The sequence below is a fragment of the Ochotona curzoniae genome, unplaced genomic scaffold (genome assembly GCF_017591425.1).
Source record: "Ochotona curzoniae isolate NIBS_2020 unplaced genomic scaffold, NIBS_Ocur_1.0 contig_1, whole genome shotgun sequence".
Lineage (NCBI taxonomy): Eukaryota > Metazoa > Chordata > Mammalia > Lagomorpha > Ochotonidae > Ochotona > Ochotona curzoniae.
In genome coordinates, this window is record NW_024464918.1 from 43409887 (window position 1) to 43437869 (window position 27983).

Genomic DNA, 27983 nt, shown 5'->3' on the forward strand with positions numbered 1-27983 from the left:
ATCATACTCTTCACTGGAGGGAAAAGCAGAAAAGGTAGAAATGATTAGAAAAGTACCTCCAGTTCATATTTAGATTGACTGTGCCAAGCTGAGGTAACATTAAGTGAATAACTTTCAGATGTGAATCCATAAACCTTCTCCAGCAGGGAGAGATTTGATTTAGCATAGCCTTTCTTTGTTCTGTTACAGAGGCTAGATTCTCAAATGAAGAAAAACAAAAGGGAAAGGAGAGTTGTTGTTTACCATGCAACTATATGTCTGTCAAAGATGGACCACGTGTATAATGGTGGTCTCAGAAGGTTAGAACAGAGCTGAAAACTTCCATTCTTCTAGAGATGGTGCAGCCATCTTAACAATCTAATATAATGCATTACTCATGTTTGTGGTGATGCTGATGTAAATAAACCTGTTACCAATCATTTGAAAGTATAGCACATAATATTTGATAATAGAAGACTATGCTTCTGGCATAGTCTTTGTAGTATTTACTATACTATACTCTTTCTACTGTTATTTTAGAATGTACTCTCTCCTCCTGCCTTGGGGGGGGAAAATGTACTCTCTCTTGTATCTCTTGTATGTCACATGTCTTGATTGCAATGTTGGATGATTGACCTATACCATCTAGATTTCTGTAAGCACACTTTATGATGCTCACACATTGAGAAAAGGATAAAATGATGGATCTCCTCAAATGTATCTCAATCATTGAGCAACACATGATAATACTTCAAAGTAAATATTCCACAAATGCCAGTTTTCTTGGGCCATATCTGAATCAAAATTAGGCACCAAACTTGTCAAAGGAAACTAGGCACTTGGAATTTACTCATGGTTCTCAAAGAAATGGATGGCTCATCCTATGTCCAGCTGGCCTTTGCATTGAGCAAGTTACAGCCCCTCTCTTGGCTTCAGTTTCCACAGTGACAGCAGTTGGTGAATGATAGCACAGACTTTCTGCAAAGGAGGCATGAAGGGAGGCACTCTGTCTAGAAAGAGGTGGTTGAATAGCACTTTACAGAGTACTGAGAAAATGTTTGAGATGTATGACTAAGGAAAAGGAGCTGGTGGAATTTATGAAGACACACAGTTCCCTTGCAGCTAGAGTGATATGGTTAGCATCTGATGATGCTTAAACAGCTCTACTTCTCTGTTGAATTTGTTATTATTCTCTAGCTAATACCCCCTCACAACTACTTTCCTAGTTCTCCTTTACCTAAGATATACTTGGCTGGGCCATCCTAAAATAGTCATCTGGCATTTAATGACAGTAAGCATTTTATTAGATCACCAAATCTCAGTATTGAAAGGGATATTAACTGTCTGCTCCAATCACATTATACATAAACTGTTGAGATAACATAAACAGTGGGGAACCAAATCTTCTCTCTCATAGCCAATCTCTAGTGCTCAGATCTTAAACTCATTGAAAGCTGAAGCAACAGACCAAAAGCTTCTATTCATAACTATTAAGACTCATTCTTGTTCTGATTTCTAAGATAACCACCTGATGAAAGAGGAGTTGGTAGCTATCGTTTAAGTAGATAGACTTCTTGGCTAACCTCTGAGTAAGTAGGTTGGTTTGGATTCACAGCAACCTTGAATTGCAAATGAATTTAGAGATCATACAGTTCATGGGTTTCTGAACTTGTGTTTTCATTTGTGAACTGAATTTGAATATTTTGTTTCAACCATACAAAGGATTGCACAACATGGTTTCTCTGGCAATGAAATATAAATAGAAATTGTGTGTGTCCTTTCCAATTGGAAGCCTTAGGAGCTGGAATGCAAGCTGCCATATTGCCTTTCCCTTAGGAACCCAGCAATGAGTGATGCCCCAGATGGTATGCAGGATGTATCAGCTTGGATTCCTGATTGAGAAATCCTGGAGCAGGACTGCCAGCCATCCATGATGAAAATGCATCACGAGCAAGAGCAAATCTCGGCTTTTACAGCCTCTAAGTCATTTTCTTACTGCAGCTTAACCTGGATTATCTTACCTGACCCATTTGGGATCTGACTCTTCCTTTTTGTTAAACTTGGTGTTACATATATTGTTCCACAGTTTTCTTCATATACTCAGAAGAGGTCTATGACCTCTGTAAATGAGGTCAACCATCCTTTTAAAAACAGGAACAGGGAATCATAGGGACTTCAAATCACAAGTGTCCAGTGGAGCCTACCCTGAATCCATAGCTTCTGATAACGTTGGTAACTGATGTGAGACAATAATATCCTTCTCACAATCTTTCTCTCATGAAGTTCATGCCCATTATTCAAATCTTTTTTTCTACCTTAAATTCAAGACAAAATTTAACTAAATTTAGTTACTAGCTAGTTAACTAAATCATTAATTGACACATTAAAAGAGAAAACATTTTACTAGTGTGATAAGTGCTGCACAGATGCTTAATCACATCATGACCATCACTTCCTCCTGCAGCTCAGAGCAACCCTTCCTCACTGTGTTTAGCCCTATCCCCTTTCTCCTTTTTCTGATTCCTGTTCAATGTACCCTGGAAAATATTCCACTTTCCTGTGTGCCCCCAGTTTATGAGAAAAATATTGATTCTGCTGATATGAGCAGTGTGGTGCTCCGCCATTACTAAGGGAAACAAAAGTTGGGAGTTGAAAATAAAATAAGCATGAACAGTACAGTTATCACCATCAGCAGCGAGAGTTCTTGGAAGGATGCAAAAGTCCATCCAGAAACACTGAATAGAGTTTCTACCTCTTGTATTTGAACCTTTAAGAACTTACTTACAAGCTCATTTGCATTTTTTCTAATTTTATACAAACAGAACTTACTCCTAAAACAGCCCCAAGAACAGTGATAAGAAGGGATAGATAGGAGAATGGACTTTCAGGGATAGAACTACTGGTGGGGCCTAAGCCCAACTCTGCTGCTTTCTTTTGGTGATGCTGAGCACGGAAAGAGTTTAAGAAATGTCTGGGGTTTGGAAATGGCCCCATTGGCAGGAATTGATGCATCATTGGTGCAAGTTCTTGCTGAATATAATGATTGATTATAAAAGTGTATCAAGATTTGAATTTGCAGTTGCGGCAACGACTTTTCTTGACTGGCTAATGCCAGTAGAAACTCAGCCTCCAAGGGAGGCTCGACTGAGCTATTCCATACCAGCTCCAGACATGGAAGCCACCTCACAAATTTTGTATTGTTGGCTGTGTCAAGAACTTAATCTAGTTTTATCCCCTGTGTGTATAGCTGTGCATAGTATAGGTGAAGGAATCATTTTTTCACACCATTCTCTAACCCCTCTGAAACACTAAAATATGACTGTTGGCTTTAGCTATGTTAACTAATTTTTATCTCAGAAAGTATTAAGTTTCAGTCTCATGACTTTGTCATTTGTCTTATGAGACAAACTGACTTATTTAAGAATTTCTGGACAGCTTTTTACATTGGTAGCAGTTTGGTTGTGCTGGGCTGAAGCTAGGAATTGGGGAACATAATCCAGGTTTCTCACCTGATGGCAAAGACCTAGTTACTAGAATCATTATCACACTGCTTCGCAGGAACTCTGTTAGCAGAAACTAGAGTGAAGACTGAAGCCAGGAGTCAAACTCAGGAACTCAGATATGGTCCACGGGCATCATAGTAGTGTGTTAATTGTTAGGCTAAGCACATAGTCCCAATTTACCTATTTTTATCCCTGTAGAGTTTAAAAGTGGTATTTGTATAATAATCTGTAATGGGAATCGGTTACACATATATTCACCCATCCTGAGTTTATTTCCATTCTGGAAAAAAATTGAGCAATGAAATTGTGTGTGTATGTGTGTGTGTGTGTGTGTGTGTGTGTGTTTTAAATCACAATTTTTCAGGCATTGAAATGCTGAACAATACTAATCTTCCCAAGAATAGAACCAAGAGAATTGGTTGGCAAAGACTATTAGTATAATTTTCTAAGACAGAAAATTAGCTGGTCAATGCCTTTGAAATGAAAAATTAAGAATCTGAAACATGAAGCCCTCTTTTATACACATACCAAATCTTTGGAATTCTACAAGAAAATACATCTTAATGCCACAATTCCATAATTAAGTAGATTTCTTCCCAAATGCCACAGAGATCATTTCAAGTTGTTGGCACAAAAGAACATACTGGGAGGAGAAGTATCATTCAGCCCTGGTACTTAAAAGGAACACGTGAATTGAATGCAACAGAAAAGGGTCTTGGAATTCAGTTCCTCTTTCCATCATCCTTGTGTCTGTATTTCTCTCTGAAAGACTGTGCTGGGGAGCCCGAGCTCCAGTTCCCTCTCTGCAACTACCTACTTTTCTAGTGTTGGGCAAATTATCTGCTTCTCTGATCTCAGATCCCTCTGGAATCACCAAGCTTGGACTCAGTGATATATAAGATTCTCCCTAAAAAAACAATTCTGCCTCTATGTGTCTTCTTGTGTTCATTCTCTCCTTGCACCCTTTGTTCTTGCCATCAATTGACCTCATTTTAATCTGGTCTGTGTTTTATGTTAACAACTTCATTTAAAATTTTTAAAAATTTTATTTTTATTGGAAAAGCAGATTTACAGAGAGGAGAGACCGAGAGGGAAAGATCTTTTATCTGCTGGTTCATTCCCCAAGTGGCCGCAAGGCCGGAGCTGAGCCAATCCAAAGCCAGGAGCCTCTTCTGGGTCTTCACCTAGATGTAGGGTCCCAAAAAGTTGGACCATCTTCCACTACCTTCCCAGGCCATATGCAGGGAGCTCGATGGGAACTGATGCAGCCAGGACAAGAACCAGCCCCCATTTGTGATTCTGGTGCTTGAAGGGTGAGCATTAGTCTGTTGAGACATCACATCTGCCCCTTATCAGACTTATTAAAAGCAGATAAAGACGTGACTCTTCTCTCATAAGCTATAAACCTAGGTTAGATTCTGTCTGCATAATTTATTTCTTCCTTCCCCTGAAGGTCATTTGATCTTATAGATAAAAACATCACCACACTTTAAAAGAGTGTCTTTTAAAATAGGCTTTAAAGGGTAACAGTACTTATATATACTATGCTGAGGATTAATTGAAAGAGTGACAAAATTTGACTTGGAGACAGCATAACAACTGAGAGTAATTGACTGAAAGTGTAATAAAAACAGCAGAACTGCAGGTTGAAGAGTGAAGCATCAAGCAGAGAATCAACTGGTTCAGCGGTGAACCTGCATCAGCCTGGGGCCTAACTGTCACACTCTGGCTTCCTGTGGCTTCATTAGAGTCCCAAGTACTCTAAGTGCGGTCACAGGTATTCACTAAACACTAAGCAGGAGACTCAAATGTGCATCTAGGCATTCACAGGAAGAAAGTAGCTGCCCACAAGGCCAAAGAGGGATCTGTATAGTGAGAAGACTTGCGTCACTACAGGGGCTCTGGATTTGATGTTAGTGTTGAACCAGGGTAGGTGGCACAAGCCTGTTTGCTTTGATGGGCCCAACAGCCATGAGTTCCCCTCACTGGAAGGGATGGGAAGCATAGAGCACAGCAAGGAAGGTGCAGATGTTGCAGTCAGGTATGCTTGGACATGGATTCCAGCCCTGCCACTCACTGTGAGCTTGAGCAGGTGCCAAAACCTCAAGCCCCCATTTTCCTTGTCTCTAGACTGGGAATAATTCAAATTACTTATGAGCATTAAGTTACCTAAATTATCTAAAAATGCTGAGTGCACTGCTTGGTGCAAAATGTGGGCTCAATGAGCAGTAGATTAGTATTACAGTATTTCTGAGGCCAAGTTTCCTCTCCCCCAACCCAGCGCAGGCATTCTAAGTCACCCCTGGAAGCCAGCCACGGGGCTCTGTTCAAACACATCTCAAATGTATTTTAGACAAATTCAGTAAAATTTTCCTGGTTTTCCCTTCCTGTTGACAACAGTCAAAAAAAAAAAAATCTTGTGCTACCTTCTTCAGCCCCTTCTTTCTGCTCCTCTCTGGGGAGCTTTGTCTGTGAGTTTCTGTGGGCTATAGAGTGGGTGGCTCCCACGCATTTAGCATGTATTACAAAGGAATGTGTGGATTGGGTGTTTCCTGTTGTGGAAAAGAGAGGCGATGATCTTTGGAGTCCTGGAGTGATGTGTTTTGGGTACCTCTGCTGTTTCCAAGGGGATGTGTTTGCATGCTTGTTGTGTGTGCTGACTTAGAGAAAGATTGTGATTTGCTGCTTCTGGTAACCCCGAGGCCAGACACATGTCATTGTGTCACAGTTCATTGTATGAATGCCTGGAACCAGACTATGAGAGCAGAAAGGGCCTGGGAGGTTATCTCCTTATGTTGGTGTGGGGGGATAACCTCACCCTTTTTGTTTACCATCACATGCCAAAATTCAGGCATACTTGCTGCATTCATACTTTTGAATGAAAGGAAGGCAATCTGGTTGAGTAGTTTCACCACACAAGTGAGAAAGTTAAGGTCTGGAGGAGAGAAAGGATTCACTCAACTTCACACAGTAACTTCTGCCTGCCTCAGGTGCACAGAACTGTCTGTTCTAGAACAACAGGATGAACAAGGGCAAATGGAGAGGCTTGTGTAGCTTCTTAGGGTCATGGGAAGTGTGATTTTCTTCCAAGTCTGGAGATCATGCTGAGTTTTGGTGGTAGTGGAGGTGTACTGAGGGTCAGGGTCACAAGATAGAGAAGCACAGATGACAGCTTGGAATGAAGCTACATGTGAACTAGGAGAAGGAAATGCCCAGGTGAAGATCTAGAAGGAAACCAGATAACATTTAGAGTTATTCCTCTATGCCAAAATGTGTGTTTGGCAACTGACACATGTTATCTCATACACCCTAAAGAAGAGCCCAAAGAACTGAGCCACTTGTTCAGAGTCCCACAGTTAGTAAGTGGCAGTCTAACTCCAAATCCTATGCTCCTACCACCAAGCCAATTGCCTGCAATGCATGTTTGTCAGCAGTGGTTACCCCAGGGAGAAGTGAGATAGGTTGGGGAGCTAAAACAAGTGCATAACTTTGCCCCTAGCAGTAATCACCCACTTTCCAGCTGGTGGTAAAACACGATTTTTAAAAAACTATGAGCAGTTACTAGAACACAGGCCAGGAGGCAGAGAAGAAGCATTCACTATCCATGACAAAGAAGTGGTTGTCATTCCTAGGCCAGAGGATGACAGCCTTGAGCAGCTTCCCAGGCATGGGTAGGTGAAACCCAACAGGTATGTATGTGTATTTGGGTTCTGGAGAAGAGCAAGCTCTGCAGGTGCTGCCAGCTGCAGCAGGGAAGTCCCTCCACAGATAGCCTCGGCCTGGCCACAGTTTCCCGTGTCAGCAGGTCAATGGCACAGTCTGTTCCCCCAAGAGATTGTGTGAAACTGCTGCTACTGTGCAAACTTCTTGGCAGCCTCTCTCTGCCAGGCTCCACAGTACATCCCTTGACCGGGCATGGCCTGTGACAGGAAACATGGCTTATGTCACCTCCTTCAGAACTGTGCTGTCAGTACATGTATCAAGATGGCATGCTCGGGTCACACAGACAGCTCTTGTCTGACAGCCAGCTGTCACATGACTGTCCCAGCAGAAGGATTTGGGTTAGACCCACAGGGGCCTCACTTCTGTCACATCATGACCTCACTGGAGGAGGCACAACTGGCAGTGCATAATCAAAGAGTTCTTTATTTCTTACACGGGATGGGCATCCCTAATCCTAAAAGCCAAAAATCTAAGCCCAGATCTGAAACTTTTAGAAGACCTAGATGATGTTAGAACTGGAAAATTCCACATCTGATCTTATGGAGCAGGTTGCAGTTGAAACTCATACACAGCAGAAATACTGTACATAATTATTTCAGATGTACATAAGGTATATGTGAAATATAAATGAACATATTATTATTGGAAAGGCAGATACACAGAAAGAAGGAGACACAGAGAAAAAGATCCTCCATTACTGGTTCACGAGGCAAGTGGTTACGATGGCTGGATATGAGCCAATCCAAAGCCAGGAGCTTCTTCTGGGCCTCCCAAATGGGTGTAGCATCCCAAGGCATTGGGCCATCCCCCACTACTTTCCCAGGCCACAAGCTGGATAGGAAGTGGGGCAGCCAGGGTATGAACCATCGCCCACATGGGATCCTGGCAGATGCAAGGCAAGTATTGTCACTAGGCTATTGTGCTAGACCCATAAATAAATTTTTTATTTAGACTTGGTACCTTAGGCCATGATACCTTATTGTGTTTATGCAAATATTCATAAATCCAAAACATTGCAGGTTCCAGGCATTTTAGAAAATGAATATCAGCTTGAATTTCAACTTGGTTTCTGTTTCAACTTAAGTGGAAACTGCACTTCAGCCACTTGCCTACCCTCTCCCCTTTTGCTCCCTGCCTTCCATCCACAGAATTCAGCCTGTTTCTAAGGACTCAAATATGTCTATGTTCTCATTATTTTTGTGGAGATTGTCCTCCCTACCCTTGGGCTAGGAAGTCATTCTTGGTAGCTAAGAGTAGAAGAGATCATTCTGCCCTCTCTAATTTTTTTCTCAGGAATATTTAGCTTTGTAGTAAATCCTTCCTGTTCTTGTAAGGCACAGACTTTTCAAAGTCCACAGCCAGGGAGCCATCCTTTTCATTCCTCTTTTCTGCAGCCCATCCTGGTCCCGAGGCCTTGCACACTGAATAGAGGGGCAGATGAAGGAAAGGTCAGTCAACATTTCAGAACCATCATCTAGATCTCATTGGTCCCAGGGCTTTGAGATGCGACATACATGGCTATGTAAGATTGTATGGGTAAACAAGAAGATGGAGATGGAGAAAGGGTGATGTCTGAGCATCTTCCAGCCTTGGCATTTCTCATGCCTTGGAGTGGGCTCCCGTCAGTCAACACTCTCTTGTCACTCCTGACTGTGCCCTCACTATCTCTATGAAGTGCTCAGCTGGAGACATGAAGGAGCCTAGAAAGAGAACTAAAAATGGCGAAGAGTATTGGAATAGTTAGTATGTACTGGATGCTATACTGAATGATTCTCATTTATTTTTTTAAAGTTTATATATTCTTTTTTATTTTTGAAAGGTGAGGTGGGGCGCATGCATGCACACACACTCATAGAGATTAAGAGAGAGAGAAAGAGAGGGAGAAAGTAAGTTGCAGCTCTGGAGTACTCTTCCAGTTTCCTCAACAGTTGAGGCTGAGCTAGGCTAAGCCAGGAGGCTGGAACTCCATAGAGGTCTCCTCTGTGGGTAGTAGAGACCAAAGTATTTGAGCCATGACCTGTTGCTTCAAAGAACATGCATTAGTAGGAAGTCAGATTAGAAGCAGAGACAGGACTCCATACCAGGCACTCCAGTATGGGATTTGGAATCTCAAGTATCAGCTTAACCCTCTCTGCCACAATGCAAGCTCTTTATTCAACTCTTACAACTCCTTACCATATGATCCACATTTTATATAGATAGACTCTGAAGTCCAGAGATAATAACTAATCTACCTGAAAGTGTATCATGTATAGATGTTAGAGTGACAGATGTGAGGCATCAGTAGCTTCATTTTATCTTCTCTTCCCTCTCCTGTGGGTGTTCTTAGCAGGGCATCCTTCTGCCTATGGTATCCTGAGGGAAAAAGAAGGAATTATTCCTTGCTTAGGAGTTATCTGGATTTTTGTCCTTGCCCTTCAGCCCTGGTGATGATCTTTCCAGCATCTTCACAGTTTATTTGAAAAATGCTATTTGAGTTTTTCTGCAGCCCTGGAAACCATGTTGGAAATAGAGGAACTTCAGGAAGCCAGCAATTGTCTTTGTGCTATGAATGACTCAGTCCCTTGGCCTCTGGGCTGGAGGTTTTAATACTTACACAATGTTTGCTTCCGGAGATGCTGGCAGGTCATCAAGCTCTGATATATTACAGGGAAACCCAAGGACTATCAGCCTTCAAGTCGGTACCGCTAGACTCACAGGTTCTCAGTGTCAGAGTGGAGGGGATATGTAGACATGTGCACTTTTTAAACTAGGGACAGGGACATTTTCTTGAATGAAATGGTGAAGTAGCCTCTAGATTACACTGCTTCCACTGCAAACCATGCCTTAAATGAAAGCATATGCTAACCTAGATATCATTCAGGGAAACTTCTTAGAGCAGGGATTGCTTGCATTGGATGTGGTTCCCAAACATGCTTTATTTGAGAGGACTGTTTGTTTTTCAGTCCTTATAGATCACCATGGCTCCTACCTCTTCCTTTGGTCTTAACCTTGTTTAGGCTCTTTCGTACACTGACTGACTCTTAATGGCATTGGAGTTGTAATCCTGGTCTAGAACTTCGGTAGCTGAACTCAGAATTGCCATGACTGAACTTATGTAGGGGTAGATCCTGGCGTGCCAGTTACTTGGACCCCTGCTCCAAAACAGCCCCTATGGTTACTTCTGCTGAATCTCATCCACATTTCCAGCATTATAAATATACCTTTACCAGGGCAACCCAAGGCTCAGAAAAGGGAGGAACTCACCAAGGATCCCCATCCCAAAGGCTACACGGACTAACAGGAAGCATTGGGAAAATGCCCTCATTTTTGATCAGGGATACTTTGTCTGAGGGTGAACCAGATTAAGGTTTCAGCTGTGCAAAGTCAAGGAATGCCTGAAATCATTCCAACCCACCCTCAATGCTCAGAGGGCAGAGGTGTCTGGAGGTCCCCTCTCCAGTCTTTTAAGTGTTTATTCCACAGCTCAAGTTCTACACGTGGCTTGTGTAGTAATTCACTTACTAGAAACTCATGGGACATGATTACAGAACCAGGAGAGCCTTTCTCCATAGAAACCTTCTCCAGGGTTGAGGACAGTTTGATCATCTTTGAAACAGGAAATCCTTTCCCTGTTTCTTTCTCCTTGCTTGTACATTATTCTCTCCCTTTTCCTTCCCAACCTCCTTTCCTTCCTGACTCCTGTGCCTTACTGCAATTTCTGTCAATAACCTGATTCTTCTTTTGACAGAAAACCAGTTCCTTCTGTACTTCACTTTTTGTGATGCCTCACTGGGTCACTCCTAGTCTGTGGGCTCTTGTTTTTCCATTTACAAAGTAAAAAAGTTTCATTCTGGGATCTCTCTGTTTCCTTTCTGATAAAGCATCTACGCAAATGAAATACAAGTTGCCGCCAGCTCTAGACAACAGCCTAGGTTGCCTTGTGCCTAGGCAAATGTTACACTGCTGGGAGAAAAGCAGCCAATAGCTGGCAAGCATTCTGGGCCTTGTTAGTGCAAATTTTGTGTTAACTATACCAATATGCCAGTATAGTTGCATATTCTATTATTTTTTTAAACATACGTGAGAAAGTTGACTCTGGTCTTTGCTTCTACTGGGCCTGGGGGCTGCAGGGACCTGCTAGAAGATGACCCAGGGACCCATGCTGGTGTGGGGGTGGAGGGTTGTGGGCTGTGAGTTGCCTGAGGAACAGGATTTTGGGGATGTGTGGGAATGGGGGCTGCTAAGGAGTACTTTATAAGTTTGGAATGACCTCTGAAGGTCATTCCAAGGGCTTCCAAGGCTGGGTGATTACAATTGCAGGTTAACAAGAGAGAGGAGACCAGTGGCTTGGGGCAGGGGGGCAGACCAGAGGGCATTTCTGGATCGAACCAATGCACCTGCTCACATGGGAGATCTGGGTTGGGCTAGGTGGCACCACCAGCATACAAAAGCTAGGGTTCAAGAGCCTGCCTGGCAGGGCTATACCACAGTACCCGCTAGTGACGGTCAGAATAGGGGAAGAGACACACAAGGTTGGGCCATGGTACCAACCAGCACATGAGTAAACCAGATCTGGGGCAGATTCTGTAGGGGATATTTAAGCTCATCGCTATGGGTCTGTAGTACCCAGTTGTTTGCACGAGAGCTAGGGGTAGTGATGTGCTCTAGGCATGACCATTGAATTCACTGACACTCATGGGAACTGAGATCTGGAGTAGGCCAGGCTGGCCCAGGCTACAGTACCTGCAGGTGCACTCAAGAATCAGGTTTGTGAGCAGGCTGAACTACAGCACATGCAAAGGCCAGGACTGGGAAGTGGACTATGCTAGGCAAGGGCCAAACATCCACTGGCATGTGTGAGATCTGGGTCTTGGAGCAGGCCTGGTGAGGGAACTTGGGCAACTCCCCTACTAGGCTAGAGAGTTCCTGCTGGTGAGCACAAGAGCTGGGCCTGGGGGTGGGCCAGGTCATGTAGGGCTATGTCACTCAGCATGAATGTGGTCTCGCTTGGGGTTGGAGGCTGGGGGAGGCCAAGCTGGGCCTGGTCACTGATATGTGCAGAAGCCTGGATAGGGTATGGACCATGCCAGGCTAGGCTATTTCACCTGTTCACATGAGAGCCAGGAATGGGGCATGCTGGTTAAAACTAGGCTGCAGCATTCACTGGAGAGAGTTGATACTGCAGGCAGGATAGGCCAAGCCAGGCTGCAGTATCCACTGGCAAATGCCAAGACTTTAGGCAGGCCATGCCAGGCTGGGTCAGAGCACCATAGACATGTATAAGATCTGGGCTGGAAGTGGGTCTGGTAGGAAAATAAAAGGGCTCCCCTCCTAGGCTGTGGTTCCCACTGATGAGTGTGAGACTGGAGCTTGGGGTGGACCAGGTTGAACATTGCTACAGCACCCCTTGGCATGCATGGGGCTGGGGCTGGGGGCAGTGGGTTGGGCTGGGCTAGGCCCCAACACTTGTTGGTGCTTACAAGAGTCAGCATAGGTACAGGACAGAGTAGGCTAGGTTGTGGCACATGCTGGTCCACATGAGAGCCTGATCTGGTAGTGGGCCAGTTGGACCTGGGCTATGAGAGCTGGCAAGGGTGTGGGCTGGTAGATAGGGCTGCAGTATCTATTGGTGAATGCTAGGACTAGAGGGAGGCCATGTCAGCCTTGGATGAACAGCTACCAGTGGATGCGAGATCCAGAGCTGGGAGCTAATCTGATGGAGTAACTTGGAGGATGCCCCTATTGGGCCACAGCTTCCACTGGTGAGCACAAGAACCAAGGCTGGGGACAGCCCAGGCCAGGCTGGGCTACAGTACTAGTCAGAATACACGCTGCCCCCTGCTGGGTCTGGGGGGCCTGTCATTTTCAGCCACGCTATATGAGAGTTAGATGGTATGTGGGATGGGCTGGACTAGACTGCTGCATATAAGAGCATGCACAGGAACCAGGACTGGGCATGTGTCTGGTGGGAGTTACTGGGGGTTTCCCTGATTAGGCTGCAGTCCCTGCTGGTATGCGTAAGATCTGGGTTTGTGGTGGGCTCGGTTGGGCTATGCCATAGCTCCCATCAGCTTGGGGTATCTGCAACTAGACCACTGGACTCAAACACCAGCCACGGGAAAATCACAGGCCATGTAGTCCAAACTTAGATTGCATATATTGGGACTGGGTCTCTTCAGTAGCTGAAGTCCGTGCAGTGGACAGCATACACAGATGTGCACAGGTGATATGACAGCCAGATTATCTAGGCCAGCAGAGTATGTCAAATGCCATGTCAGAGGATGGAAAGCAGAATAGGTTGGAACATCTCTCCTGACAAGGCTTTGGCAGCAAGTGTCTGGGTGTGTGGATGTGCTAAAGTGGATTTTGTCAGCAAATAAACTTTGTGAAGATTTTTTCAATCCTGATGCAACAAAACCAAAAAAAGTCTCAGAACTATCAAAACCATTCAAGTAATACCCTCATCACACTCTTCCTCACATCAGCATCTCTAAGGTCATCAAATGACCATCTCCCATCCCCACATGTTGATGTAGTTTGGCAAGAAGGAGTGGCTTCCTCCCATTCTTTCCCCCATTGCAGATACAGGAGAAAAGGAAAAAAAAATTAGAAGCATTTGTCCCACCTTTCTTTCTTAATACCTCGACCCTCCCCATCCTTAGCTGTGGTCCACATGGGCATACATCCTTCTCAACTATGTAAGCAACATTAAAACAAACTAAATATATAAATTATACATATATTTTTTAAAAAAGGAATTTCAATTACAACACAAAATGTTTCAGGACCTAAGCAAGTCATGTAAATAGCACAGTCAACCCAGACTGGACAGTGGTAAGGGACACTCCTGGGTGCCAAGGAATTATCTTCATGCACAGCTTCTTCAGATGCCTGTCTGTGGGGTTGGGTTGTGTCTTTGGGTCACCATTTGGAGATCTCTGCATCTGAACAGATAAAAGACCACAAAGTCACTTTCAATGATCATTTCAGAAAAGCCGCACATTCACCACATGCCTGCAGGATCTGGAAGGACAGAACACTCCTGAAATGAGGCTTTGCACAACACCAGGCTGGATAAGCAAGCACCATGTAGCATGCCACTCTCAAGTCTGAGTGATGGTATAGGGGGCAGGCAGTAGTTTTCAACCATTTTATTTTTTACTACAATCCACTGGAAGAAAAATGAGCCAATGCACAAATATATAAGACAAAAATTTCAAAATCACAGCTTATTTTAATGCCCTTGATATATATTGATTTTTCTTTCTTATAAAAACAAAACAAAACTCATTCCATTCCATTTCTTTAGGTCATTTCATTTAAAATGTTGTCTACAACTTAAAAATTGATTTTAGGATCTGCTAATGGGTTGGAGCACATAGTTTTAAAAATTTTGCTCTAGGGTAAATATTAAGCCAGAGGTAAAAAAAAAAAAAAAAGATAAAGTTGTTTCTAGCACGATGCCGTCCTACATGTTACATTAGTCGTATGGGACTATTTAAGTTACAGCTAATTAAAGTAAAAAAAAAACCCATTCCTAGTCATATCGTTCAGTTTCTAGTATTCAATCTCTATATGCGGTTGAGGCTGTTGTATTGAGTACCATATTTTCCTCATTGTAGAGTGATTCTATTGGACATCTAGTCTATACCAAGCTAACCTGATAGAGAAATTGAGACTTAAGGCTCTTCAGAAATGTATTGGAGATTCAGGATGTATCGAATTGGGAAGAATTTATGAAATCTCTAGGACATTCATGAGTGATCATAGGAGACTTAGGATGAAAGTAGTCTTGCATTTTTATTTTTACTAAAAGAGTCATTAAGTCCCCAGCCCCCACAAAGGTGGGTTTGAACCTTAATTTTCACAGAAAACTGGCTTAGCACAGTAGCCTAGTGACTAAAGTCCTTACCTTGCATGTGCCAGGATCCCATGTTCATGCCAGCTTGTGTTCTGGCTGCCCTGCTTCTCATCCAGCTCCCTGTTTATGGCCTGGGAAAGCAGTCGAGGACGGCCCAAAGCCTTGGGACCCTGCACCTGCAGGAAAGACCCAGAAGAAGCTCCTGGCTCTTGGCTTTGGATTGGCTCAGCTCTGGCCATTGTAGCTACTTGAGGAGTGAACCAGCAGACAGAAGATCTTTCTCTCTGTCTTTCATTCTCTCTATAAATCTGCCTTTTTGATTAAAAAAATAAATCTTTAAAAACAAGACTAATTTGTTTGATCCTGTTGTACATTTATGGAACAGTTTCTGTGTGCAGACAGAACAGGCTATGAAATCTATCAGATGTGGGATCAGATTCAGACTCTACCTTTTATGAGAGGCTGTGTGAGCTTCAGCAAGGTCCTAAGAGTCACTGAAATTTGTTACTTTCTCAGTCTGTAAAATAGGGATACTAGTATTCAGCTTTTGGGAATTTTGAAGGGATCAGAAGCAATATATGTAAGGCACCTAGCACAATGTGTAGAATATAGTAAGTGCTGAATAAAAGCTTGCTATAATGAAACTACTGTTGTTACTACTAAAAATAAAGCCAACATTGTAGTGATATAAACACACTTTCTGCCCCAAAGAAGGTTCCAGTTCTAATATTAATAGGAAGCACTCATGTCATACTTGTTGGATGAATAACTGATTAAAACATATATCAAATAGCTATAACCTGTAGCTTTGTAAGGGGATTAGAGAGGTCCATATATGGAATGATAAGGGATTTTTTTGTTAATGAGTTATTCTTGATTGGGAAGAGGAGGAGAGAGAAAGAGAATTAGGAAAATATGAGGGGATAATAGCATTTTTATGTGTTCTAGAAATCTAGATATAAATAACCAAGAAAAAAAAAAGAGAAGAAAAAGACTCAAAGATAATAGGAAGGACAAAGAATACTTTGAGAAGATCCACCCCCCAAGTCAAACAAAACAAAAAGTTTTTTTTTTTTTAAAGTTTTTGTGAAACAAAGTCTCATTCAAGGTCCAAATTGAATTTGTATGGTCTGGGGGAGGAAGAGAAAATATTTAAGCTCTGTGAGTATTATTAAGTCATTTTCTGCTTAGGTTTGGCCCATGTATAACGCCCTAAAAGCAGCGCTTTTTTTACCCCCTCTTTTTTCCACTCATAAATCTAGTGGACATCTGTTGTTTTGCCTGCTTAGCATCTGCTCTCTGCTTCTTCTGGCAATAGAGTCTGTCTTTCCTGTAGGGAATCTATTCCATGGGGTTTGGGTGGGGCTGACCCTCTCCCAGAACTGGGTGGGTAAGTGGCCCAGGCCTGGCCACTCAGAAAATCAAAATCCCTTTCCACAGGATTGGCAGACACATGACCTTATCCTTTCAGGGGTTTTTCTGTGGTGGAATTCGGGTTGCAAAGCAGGGAGGAGACAGTATGCAACTCCCGGTGCCATCTTGCTCCCCACATTGAAAAGGCCTTAGGGATGGAGACAGTAAACATACCCTTGAATGCATAATTTGAGTCTTTGGTTCCTCATGGCCACGGCACTACCATTTTGCTTTTGAATATCCTAACTATACAAACAAGGATGATACATTCCCCCTTTTTACAAAAAAATACCTTTTTGTAAAAAAGTCTGAGTTGCAATTTTGTCACTTGCAACTAATTTATATCCTAATTACTCATTGTGTTCATCTAAGTCATCATCCACCATCAATTGAAATCAAATATTTTATGGCCACACATAATTCTTAGCATCTTGTTGAAGATGTAACAAGATGAAGACAAACAACATGAGTATAGCCCTTGCCCTCATGTCAGCCTCCAGTGGTGTAAAGATGGGGAAAGTGCAATGACAGAGGAAGAGGAGCGTTCTGGCAAATGCAGCTGATACCTTTCTAGCGGTCATTTCCCACTCTTTCTGCTAACAGAACCTTTCTCTCCTGGCAGGGAACCCGTTTTTGTTTCCTTTCCCCCTAAATAGTCGTGTTTTTCAGGAAAGTTTATGACCTTTCTCAGACTTGGTGAAGGAATCTTGATTGGTAGAAACTGGCCCTAACAATCTCGTTCTTTTGCCAACGAGCTGATTTAGGTAAAGACACAAGACAACACTCTTGGCCAATGAGACACAAAGTTGGGGAGGAGCAGTACGCTTTTCTTTAATCCAATTGTTCATGCAGGATGCTGGTGCTGCACTCCTTGTACCCATGTTGAATGCTGAGGGAAGCCACTTTCATATTGGAAAGACTGCTTATTTATGCTCCTTACAAGCCTTTGTAATTAACCTACCCTTGAACTAGTCTTCTTGGGCTTCCTGTGATACAAGCAAGACTTCCAGAGAGTCAGAGGTGGGATCTGTCATTTGTTCTAAGGGCCTTATGGAAGTAAGCGCTATGCTGTGGGAATGTCTAATGAGTTAGGGAAAGCTTTCTGGAACAACTGAGACCAAGTAGAGTTGGAGCAAGATGAAGGGGTTCCTGGATCAGAATCAGCCATAGAAAGGGACTGGGCCAAAGTCCTCCAAGATGCTTCTCTTTACTGAGTGTTTCTCAAGGTGGTAGACCAACCACCTGATTTGGAGTCATCTGAAGTAGAGGTGAAGAAGGGATGGGGATTGTTAAAATACATTTTCCTGGGCCCCCATCCTGGCTTACTGAATCAGATTTCACATTTTAAACAAGCTCCATCTACACATCCTTTTTCTCATTCAATGTTGAGAATTTTGGGGTTAAAGATTAGAAAGAAGATTTACACACTCTAGCACTGAGATGAGAATTTTTAGAAACCCCGTTATCAGATAATAATGTGTATCAATAATGCTGTCATCAGATAATGTGCCAAATATCCTTCTGAGGATTCCTGAGTATATTCTCTCCAGTCTGTTTGCCAACTTCTACAAATGTTTAAAAAAGTCACTTGGCATTGAAATAATGTCCTAATACAGTTAGATTAAACACACATTATTCACTCCACCCTGGCAGATGGTTTTTCTTTTCTAAACTTGTCATTTTTTTTGGAAGAGCTGTTTTGGGTCTGTTATTAGAGTCATCTAACAGGCAGGGATGCACTGGCAGAGATGGGCAAAGGTGTTTTTCCTATCCTATCATGGATTCCAAACCCCGAAACTTGAGCTCTCAGAATCTGTTTTGATAGGGTCACCTATGCAAAGTGAAGTCAGAAACTCAATGTAATGAACCCTGAAATTCACCCTTGGCTTTGTCATTTTCCCAATCATAGTATGTATGTTACAAAGCCATATTAGACAGATTCCTTCCATAGTTTTTTTTTTCTTTTTAAAGATTTATTTTTATTATTTTTTTATTGGAAAGGCGGATATACAGAGAGGAGAGACAGAGAGGAAGATCTTCCGTCCGATGATTCACTCCCCAAGTGAGCGCAACGGGCCGATACTATGCCGATCCGAAGCCAGGAGCCTCTTTCCGGGTCTCCCACGCGGGTGCAGGGTCCCAAAGCTTTGGGCCGTCCTCCACTGCTTTCCCGGGCCACAGGCAGGGAGCTGGAAGGGAAGCGGGGCTGCTGGGATTAGAACCGGTGCCCATATGGGATCCCGGGCGTGCAAGGCGAGGACTTAACCACTTGCGCCACAGCGCCGGGCCCACCTTCCATAGTTTTTTAGGTCAGCCTCTTCTTTCTATCTCCATCAGCCCTGACCCAGACACAACCAACTGTCTCTCACCTAAACTGCCACAATAGTCTTCCTACCATACCTTTCATCCAAATCACCAGTTCTCAAGTAGTAAAAATTCCTGGACAATATCTCCATGTCAAGGGTCATTTGACAATAACTAGAGACATTTCTGGCTGTTGCAACTGGAATAAATGCATGTATGCTGCTAGCATCTAGTACTAGCCAAGGATGCTGTTAAATATTCCTGAATGAATAGAACAGCTCTTGTCCCACTAAGATATGAATGCTGCCAAGGTTGAGAAACTTTGTCAGAAGTATCTTTGAAAATTGTTATACTACAGGAATCTTGATACCCTGACATTATAGGGCTAGCATTTTGCAGAATAACCAAGGAAAGATACTCAAAAAAGTCCCATGTGAGCTGCCTTAAAAATGGTTGGGACCAGAATACCCAGCAGAAGCACACGCCTCTTTGGTTGGCCTCTTGCAAGATTCTGTAACATAAGTGGACCAGTGACAGCTAAGGGTTACTTCAGGCCTACTGTCTGTCTTTTAAAATAAAATTTTATTATTACATAGTCACACTGATTTATTTTCTATTTATCTATTCTTGGTCTTATGCCACTATGGCAGAGTAGAATAATTGCAACAAGGATCATTGTACCTCTAAACCACGATGTTCACTAACTGGTCTTTTATAGGAAAAAAATTAATCAACTCTTGTGCTTTAGAAGATTTCAGTTAAAATGAAGCTTGATGTCAGGTGATTTTGTCATGCTCCCCTCATCACTAAATGAGACTGGGGTTACTGGATAGGTAAAGTAGGTAAGAAAGAACATACCTCCTTCAGGTGAGGGTAAAAATACTACCAGCATAGTGACCCTTACTGGCTTTTAAGCCTTTAATACACTGGGAGGCTGGAGACAAGTTGCTTCCCCATTTTGGGAGGAGGGACCACACAGTGGAAACTTTCCCTGTGGTAGTAGCTGTCCAGAGATGAGAAGAACTGCCCTGCAGGTAGCTTCCCACATGTGAGAAGGATGCCAAGGCTGCATGACTACTAAGTTCAGACCTTTGAGAATCATATGTATACTTGTATTAGCTTAACAGGATTTGTAGGTCATGCAAATAGGTGACATGGATTGGGATAAGACAAAGAAAGTAGGAGATTGTGGTCAAACGTGAATGCTGGCATGTTGGGTCAGGAGCTCAGTGAAGTCAGAAATCTGCATTTTAAGATAAAACTCCCAGTTTTTATAACTTGCCTCAAGTATTAAAAATGAAAAAGTAAAAAGAACATTACGTGAGCCAATTAAAGTGCATTTATGGATGGATCATTTTGTCACCCAGGCCATAAGGTTAAGATGACCTTTAGTGCCACTGCCAGCTTAGATAGACTTTATTTCTGAGAGAATAAAAGTGACCTCTCTTAAATGGCAAGGGATTTTTGATTTTCTAAGTTCTTTATCAATCTGTCTCATATTTTTGCTATTCTGCTCTGCAATCAAGACTATCACATCAGAACCTCTCATTCTAGGTCTAGTGTTCTAGCAGTGGCTGCAGATTGTGCTATTACCAGAAGAAAAGATCTACAAATTGGCACAGTAGATTGTGGGATGGAATGAAAATGAGCAGTGAAGGGAGGCGGGTTACCCAGACTAAGTGACCAGGTAGGGAGACCCTAGGAGAGCTTCCAGCAGGAGACATGACCAGAACAGCACTCATGTAGAACCAACATGGGGGATCGCAAGCAAAGAGCTGCTCTAGGCAAGCCCGAGTCTTCCAAATACTAGATCTAGAGATTTCTCTTTAACTTGAACTAGCTTGAACTGGGTTCTGGTCACTTGCAACCTTGAGTTCTTATTCATATTAAGACTTATGGAGGGGATTGAAAGTCGGCACTATTGTAGTTCAAAAGCAACTATAGACAATATACAAGTGAGCAGGCATGTCAACCAAATTTCTTTTGCAAAGACAGGCAAAGGATGCATGCTTGAGCCATACATCATCCACTCTTGCTATGGTGTCATTCAGTGGGTCAGCAGAAGAGGTGTGTGTTTATGCTGATGTTACCTTCTTTCATGGTCAGCTCAGAGGTGGTTAGGCTGACTTATTAGACTGCATGACCTCAAAGGGACCTTCTCATTGTGAGACTCAACATTGTTGATTTTGTTCCAAGGATGTAGAGGTAAACTCTCCACCTCCTGTGCAAGCTATATTTGGAAACTGTGGAAGGCAGCATCCTCCAACAAAATGCCTCCAACCATAATTACCAGTTCTATAACTGAGCATATGTTGGTGGAAGCCTCAATTCATAGGGAGCCAGTTAAAATGCAAGAAAGGGACAGCTAGCAGATCCTTCAAGTTGAAGTCCAGGCTGTTAATTACTTTTATAAAAGAAATACATAAACATACAGATGGCAATTGTAGTAAATATGCTCATCTACATATAAATATCAAAGTCCTATCTACGCCACAAGGCCTGTCTCATGTGCAGCATACTTCTAGAAATACTTCCAGGCTCTCTCCTCAACCCCCTCCACATATGATCTGTATAAAACGTCATGGCATGAGCTCAGCCCAATGGCTCAGTGACTAAATCCTTGCCTTGTAAGCACCAGGAGCCCATATGGGTGTCACTTCTTGTCTTGGCTGCCCCCTTGCCATCCAGCTCCCTGCTTGTGGCCTGGGAAAGTAGTAGAGGACTACTTTAGAGCAGGAGAGCAGTAGAGCAGGAGCCCAAGGCCTTGTGTTCCTGCACCTGCATAAGAGACCCAGAAGAAGCTCCTGGCTCCTAGCTTTGGATTGGCTCAGCTCTGGAAATGTTAAAAAAAAAAAAAAAAAGAACAACTAAAACCTCATGGCATGTGTATTTTGTGACTAAATAGTAGTTCTCAAATTTGAGTGTGCCGGCCTGGGCATTCAACAAACATCTGGACACATCCATGGGATATGTTTTGGTCAGAATGAACTTGACAGCTGTTTCCTCCAACACATTTTTCTTGAACCCACAAGGAAGGTAAATGCAACAAACTTTTTCCCAAGATGTAACCAATACAGGAAATTCTTGTGGTTGAACCACACTGTAATAGAAATTATGGCCACTGTAAAAAGAAATTTAAGGTCACCATTCTGGTGGAAAGCCAAATTTTCAATGGTATCCATCAAATAAATTTACAACTTTCACTATATGTAATGTGATTTAAAATGGTAAGGGTTAACTGAATGTTTTTTAGAGGGAATCCAAGAAACAAAGTATGTTGGGAATCAAATGGATCCACTTGTGTGACCAACTGGGAAGGGCTTACCTGGGGAAAGACTATCTTTCCCCTAAACAGCCAATAAAGGAAGCAGACATCCTCAGAGAATGAGAGAGAAGCACAGACTTGAAATTGGGGAAGAGAAAATTTGAGGAAGGACTCCCTGTCCTTCCTAACCAATTCAGAAGTTTCAGTCCTAATACTCAGTACTTCAGGATGTTACTTTAGGTGAACATGAGGGTTTTCAAGAAAATTTAAGTTAAAATGAGGTCACTTAGGTAGATTCTAATATGCTTGGTGTCCTTACAACACAGACGTGAACAAAGGGAATACATGATGAGCTCAGAGGTAGGAGATGGTCACAAGACCAAGCAGAGAGGCCTCAGAAGAAATTAACCCTGCCTGTGTCCTGATACCAAACTTTTAGCCTCAAGAATCATGAAGAAATAAATTTCTGCTCTTTAAGACACCCAGTGCATGGCATTTTGTCATGGTAGCTATGGCAAACTAACATTATCACTTTAAATAAAGGGTATAAAAGCTACTAGGGAATCAGGACCCTGCAGTGGCCTAGAAGTTGCAGGTGCTCTAACCCATCAACCCCTAGTCCCAGCCACATTATCCTTCGTCTAGAGGATTCCAACAGGTCTTCTCTGGCCTTCTTTCCCTAACCATTCTTCAAAGTGATGCTTTGAAAATAAAATCCAATGATGCTTAACTCAAACTCCCACCACCTCCAGTGGCATTTAACACCATTCAGTAGCTTCACTTTGCTCTTGGGATGAATCCAGACTCCTTGCCATGGCCTAAAGGCCTGGCATGATCTAGCTCTTGTATGCCTCCCCAGCTGCAATTCAGACCCTACTCCCCCTTGGCACTAGCCTGCTTCCCCTGCACACTGGGAGAAGCACACACCAGAAGATACATGCCAGAGGTGCTTCCAGTTTGGCAGAGCTGTACTTCCTGGAAAATACATCCTGAGGCAGATGGCTTTCAGCAGGGAGAAGTCCTTGACTGCTTATGCCCGACTGATTGTGTCAGGCTTGCTATTGGCAGAAATTGTCAAAGGAGCAGCTGAAATGCGTCAGGAGCATCGAGTGAGAGGAGTGATAAAAAGCAAGGTCTCTGGAGAGGCACACAGGGTGTTCTTCCCAGCATAGGCACTGATGAATCCTGGTGACGGCACTGTTTATCTGGGAGTTGTAAAAAGAACTAAAGGGTGAAATTCTGGGTCTGTCCGCCAACAAGTCACCTGCTCTGATGGGCATGATGAAAGGGCTCTTTCTTTGGGTCTGGATTGCTCACTGTCCTTCCAGACACAAAGGAGAACAGCAAAGTCTCTGGCACTGTGCTGTGTCTCTTTATATCATCATTTAATTATAGAGGCCACCCTATAATTCAGCGAGATACCGAAATGCAGGATTGGATGGGTAGGCCAACAGTGGTGTAAAATATCTGAAATTAGGACAGTTGTGAGTAGACTGTAAACCTCAGTGAATTGACCCTTTCTACCTTGCCCCATTTACCTATAACCCAGATAAAGTTGGATTTGCCTTGTGCTCAATTTCTGTAAAAAAAAAAAAACTATTAAATTTTAATGGTTAGAAGAAACAGCCTTCAACCAAAAATGGTTTAAAAAGTAATTCAAATCTTTGTTGATTTCTTTTCCCAAATATATTCATTTGAAAGGAAGGGGGAGAGAGAGAGAAAGGAGAGAGTGAGTATGAGCAATGGCCGGTGTGCTCAAGCCAGAAGCTCAAGCCAGATCTTCTGTTTGGGTGGGAAGAAATCAATTATCTGTACCATTACTAGTGTCATCCAGGGTATGCATCAGCAGGAAGTTGGAGTCAGGAGTCTGAGTCAGGATTGAACCTAGGCATTTAGATGTGGGAAACAGCCCTGAAAGAATACCTAATGGGAAAAAGTGTTTGCTTAATAACTAGGATAACAGCGACTAACTCAGACTTCCTCACCCCTTGCCTCATCTAACCACCACCAACCATGACGCAAGCAAGGTAAAGATCGTGCCACCTGTTTTACAGATGAGCAACCTGAGGCTTAGGGAATCAAAGAGCTGTGCCCAGATACCAGCATGAGCCTGGCTTAGCAAGTTTGTTTGGTTTTTACACACACACAGACTGCTTTCTACCATTCTGCACCCTAAAATACTGGAAACCACCCCGGCACCAATGGCAGCAAAAAATGATTAGTACCAATAGATTTTCAAGAAATTCCAATATAATCATTAACATTTAATTCCCAAAGTACAGATAAATGTGGTGTTCAGACAGGAAAGGAGCAAATGCAAATGAAATATGCATTTTCACTTGCTCAGTCTCTCCAAGTTAGATTAATTTCTCAAACTGCCCCCTGCCCCGCAAAAACAAACAAATGCCTCCCCCTAGCCGAAAGAAGTCTTCTGTCCCCTGTTGGCTCCAGGAATCCTAGGACAATAATTAACATGTGGGCCAGAGGCCCAAACTCACTAGCACAAGACCGATTCTCGGATGAGTAACAGAGAAGCCCCAGATCCCACTCACATAAAGGGCTTATTGACATTATCTGTTTAAAAGAATTCTGATTTCAAGGAAGACAGCCAGGCAGAGGGAAGGCAGAATTTTGGCTGTGGAGGAAGTAGATGAGAAGGGATTGTGGAGTTCTCACTTGTTACAAATTACCTTGAAATTTCCCCAGAGCATTCTCCAAGTCTATACATGCAACTGGATAAGAAGTACTTTGTGATAGTGCCAATATTACAGACACCCAAACAACACAGGTCAGCACATAGAGTCCAGTTGTAGAACTGGAGGTTTCCGAGAACACATGTGGGAGATGAGCTGTGAGTTATGCACATCTTTCCTCAAGAGCAGCCTCCACCATATTCAGATCCAGAAAACTTAAAAAGGGAGGCTTTCTGATTTTCAGAGAGGAGGAGGGAGTGGACATGGCTGAGAGGCCCCATGACTAGCCCAAGGTCTGAAAGGTGTCACATCAGAGGACAGATACAGGCACAGGCACTCACTCCACTTGTGCTTGGATCCACTGCAGGGAATGGCATGAAAAAGGAACTTGAGGATGAAGGACAGACAACACAGTCAGAGTTGGACTGTTCATGCTTCAGTCTCCTCTTAACCTGGTAACACATGCAGAAGAAGCTCCAGCTTACAGCCTAACAGAAGGACGACACACAATGCATTGCCATACATACACAGTCTCTCCATCCACCTAAGAACAAGACCTCCTGAGACTTCCCTGGCTCCCTAGATACCACAGTGACACTATTTCTATTCCTGCTGTCCTGTTTGCAAACAGTCACTTCCCCCAATCAGAAGTAAACTGTGTTATGATTTCTGTCTTTGAAGTTATGACATTGAACTTTGCATACATGGAATCAAACACTATGCAGTCCTTTATGCTTACTTTCTTCTCTTCAACATATTCCTGAGACTCACTCATGTTGTAGCCTGTATCAAGAGCTTGTTCCTTTTTCTGTTGTATAAAGGCAACACAACTTGTTCATCCATTTTGCCCATAGATGAACATCTTGGTTGATTCTAGCTTTAGGCTATTATGAATTGAACTGCCAGGAACATTCTTACATAAATCTTTTTGCATATATAAGTAGTTGGAACATTATTAGGTGTATGCTGAGATTTTATGAAACTAATCATTTAAAAAAGTTGTGCCATTTTATATTCATACCAGAGTTGTATGAGACATCTTAGCTATTTGAGTGAGCATTAAGAACTGATATCAGTTCATATTTCCACATGACTAATGATGTTGAACTCTTTCTCACATTTTTACTGCCCATTTGTATATGCTGTTTTTTGATGTCTTTGCATTCTTATCTGTTTTTACTGATTTTAGTGTTTTAGGAAATTTTTGTCTACTCCAAGAACAAAAGAACCTTCTCTTATATTTTCTCCTAGAAGCTGAATAATTTTAGCTTTTCACTTGCTTGAATCTATAATCTATCCCAAATTAAATTTTTTTCCAAATTAATTTTTGTGTATTGATATAATAGGTTTCTTATAACAGTATGAATGATGGATAAATTTGTCGTGTGTAAAAACTCTTTTAGTTTTATCTAATTTTTAATTTTGTTACAACTAGTATGGAATCAAGTGAATAAATCTTAAATGCATAGCTCAATATTTTTCACATCCACATTCAGATCATTTGAGGATATGTTTTTAATTGTGAAAAATATGTGCTAGCCTCCCTGTGTTAAAATTATACCTTAGTAACACTGATGGTAGCTTTTTGCCATCTTGGATTTCCTGAAACTCAAGCATTTGACACATCCCATGCATTTGAAGTCAGGTACACCCATGGATTTATAAGCTCCAGAACTACTTCCCAGTGGCCACCTGGGAAGCTGCAGATGAGGATCGGGGTGTGAATTATGGGGTGTGCTGATGAGCATGAGGGTAGCACAAAGGGCACTAAGCTCTTTGTGTCTATTCTTCCAAAGATTGTCTTGATCGTATTTGAAGTAACTACCCTTGTGATTACACAGATGAATTACATTACATAAATTAGACCTTTCTTTGTCATTATTTTGGATTAAAATCTATGTAGCAGGAGACCCTATGGGCATCTAGTTACCAAACTAGTACATAAGCCAAAATCATCTCTAGCTTAATTTTATTAAATGAATTTTGATTGGCACATAGCTTCATTCAGTTGTCTATATTTTGTGGCAGCTTTCATGTTATGAAGGATGTTTGGCCTGGAGAGCCCAAATTGTTTATTATCTGGCTCTTTAATAAGGAAGGTTGCCAACCCCTAGTCTAGTGCAACACACTGCCTAGTCAATTAAGATCACCCTGTACAACATTAAATTTGCCTGGTATATTCCTAGAATGAATAGAGTTCATTCACAGAGTGTGTTTATGGCAGGCTCTGACACATATAAAGCACTCCTTAAATGTTAGCTAAAAAAAAAGTCCTAGGTTATCAATAATACTTTTGTGCTTCCTTCCCAGTGGAATGATAAGGAGGTGACTGTATTGTAGCAATACCATGTGTTGATTGATTTGTAGCCTTAAAAGGAGATTCTCCAAGTATATTAAAATGTGTTTCACTCCTTTGATACTATTAATTTTTAGAGTATTTCTCATGGGCCAGGCACTGGGCTGAGCCTCTTACATTCACTCTGTCAGACAAGGCTGTCCCATCTTGGTAGAAAATGAGTTCTGGCAGGGGGAGGTACAGCACTCCCAGGAGCTTGCATGGCTCATCAGTGGCCAAGCTGGAATTTGAACCCAGGCAGTCTGATTTTACTGCTCCAGCTCTTATCAAATACACTATCTGGGCTTCTCGATTTGGTCCGTAACCTAGTTTTCAAAGTATCAGTTTGCACAGTCCCCAAAATCAGAATCAGATAATACAGTCTCCCCTGGAGATAACGGCAGTGATGTTGACAGTCATGCACAGTAGGGCTGCAGGACCACTACTGCACATTCTCCCTGCACCCCATACACTTCATACTTGCACCATGGCAGCTCGCCTGCTCTTTGCTGTCTCTGGGTTTCTTGATGCATCAGCTGTGTGTTGCCAGGGAGATCTTCCTAAATAATTCACAGCTTTGGTCAGGTCACTTCTCAGCTCAAGACCTCTGTAACTTCTCCATGGCTACAGATGGTAACTGATACTCTTTAGGCTGGCATCGAAAGCTCTCAAAGATCTGGTCCTTACCAGCCCTGCAGCCTTATTTCCTTCCTGTCTATTTTCTCATATTCTATATAGAATTCTCTACAGAATATGAGTTCTGAAAGCTTTCTATCTTTTTCTTTTCATCCCAGTTCCTAGCCAAGGGTCCAGGATTCAAGAATTAGGAAGTAAGAGTATCTGGAATGCTTGCCTGGGAGAAGGAGTAGATAAATCCTCTGGGAAGGTTCTTTCTGTCACTACATGCTACAAAATCTTCTTGCTA

General features: G+C 42.5%; 1 protein-coding gene across 1 annotated transcript in view; it reads right to left on the reverse strand.

Annotated features, from left to right (window-relative positions):
* The window catches only part of ABLIM3 (actin binding LIM protein family member 3), a 109861-nt gene that overhangs the window by 71161 nt on the left and 10717 nt on the right, over window positions 1–27983 (reverse strand). The window lies entirely within an intron of this gene.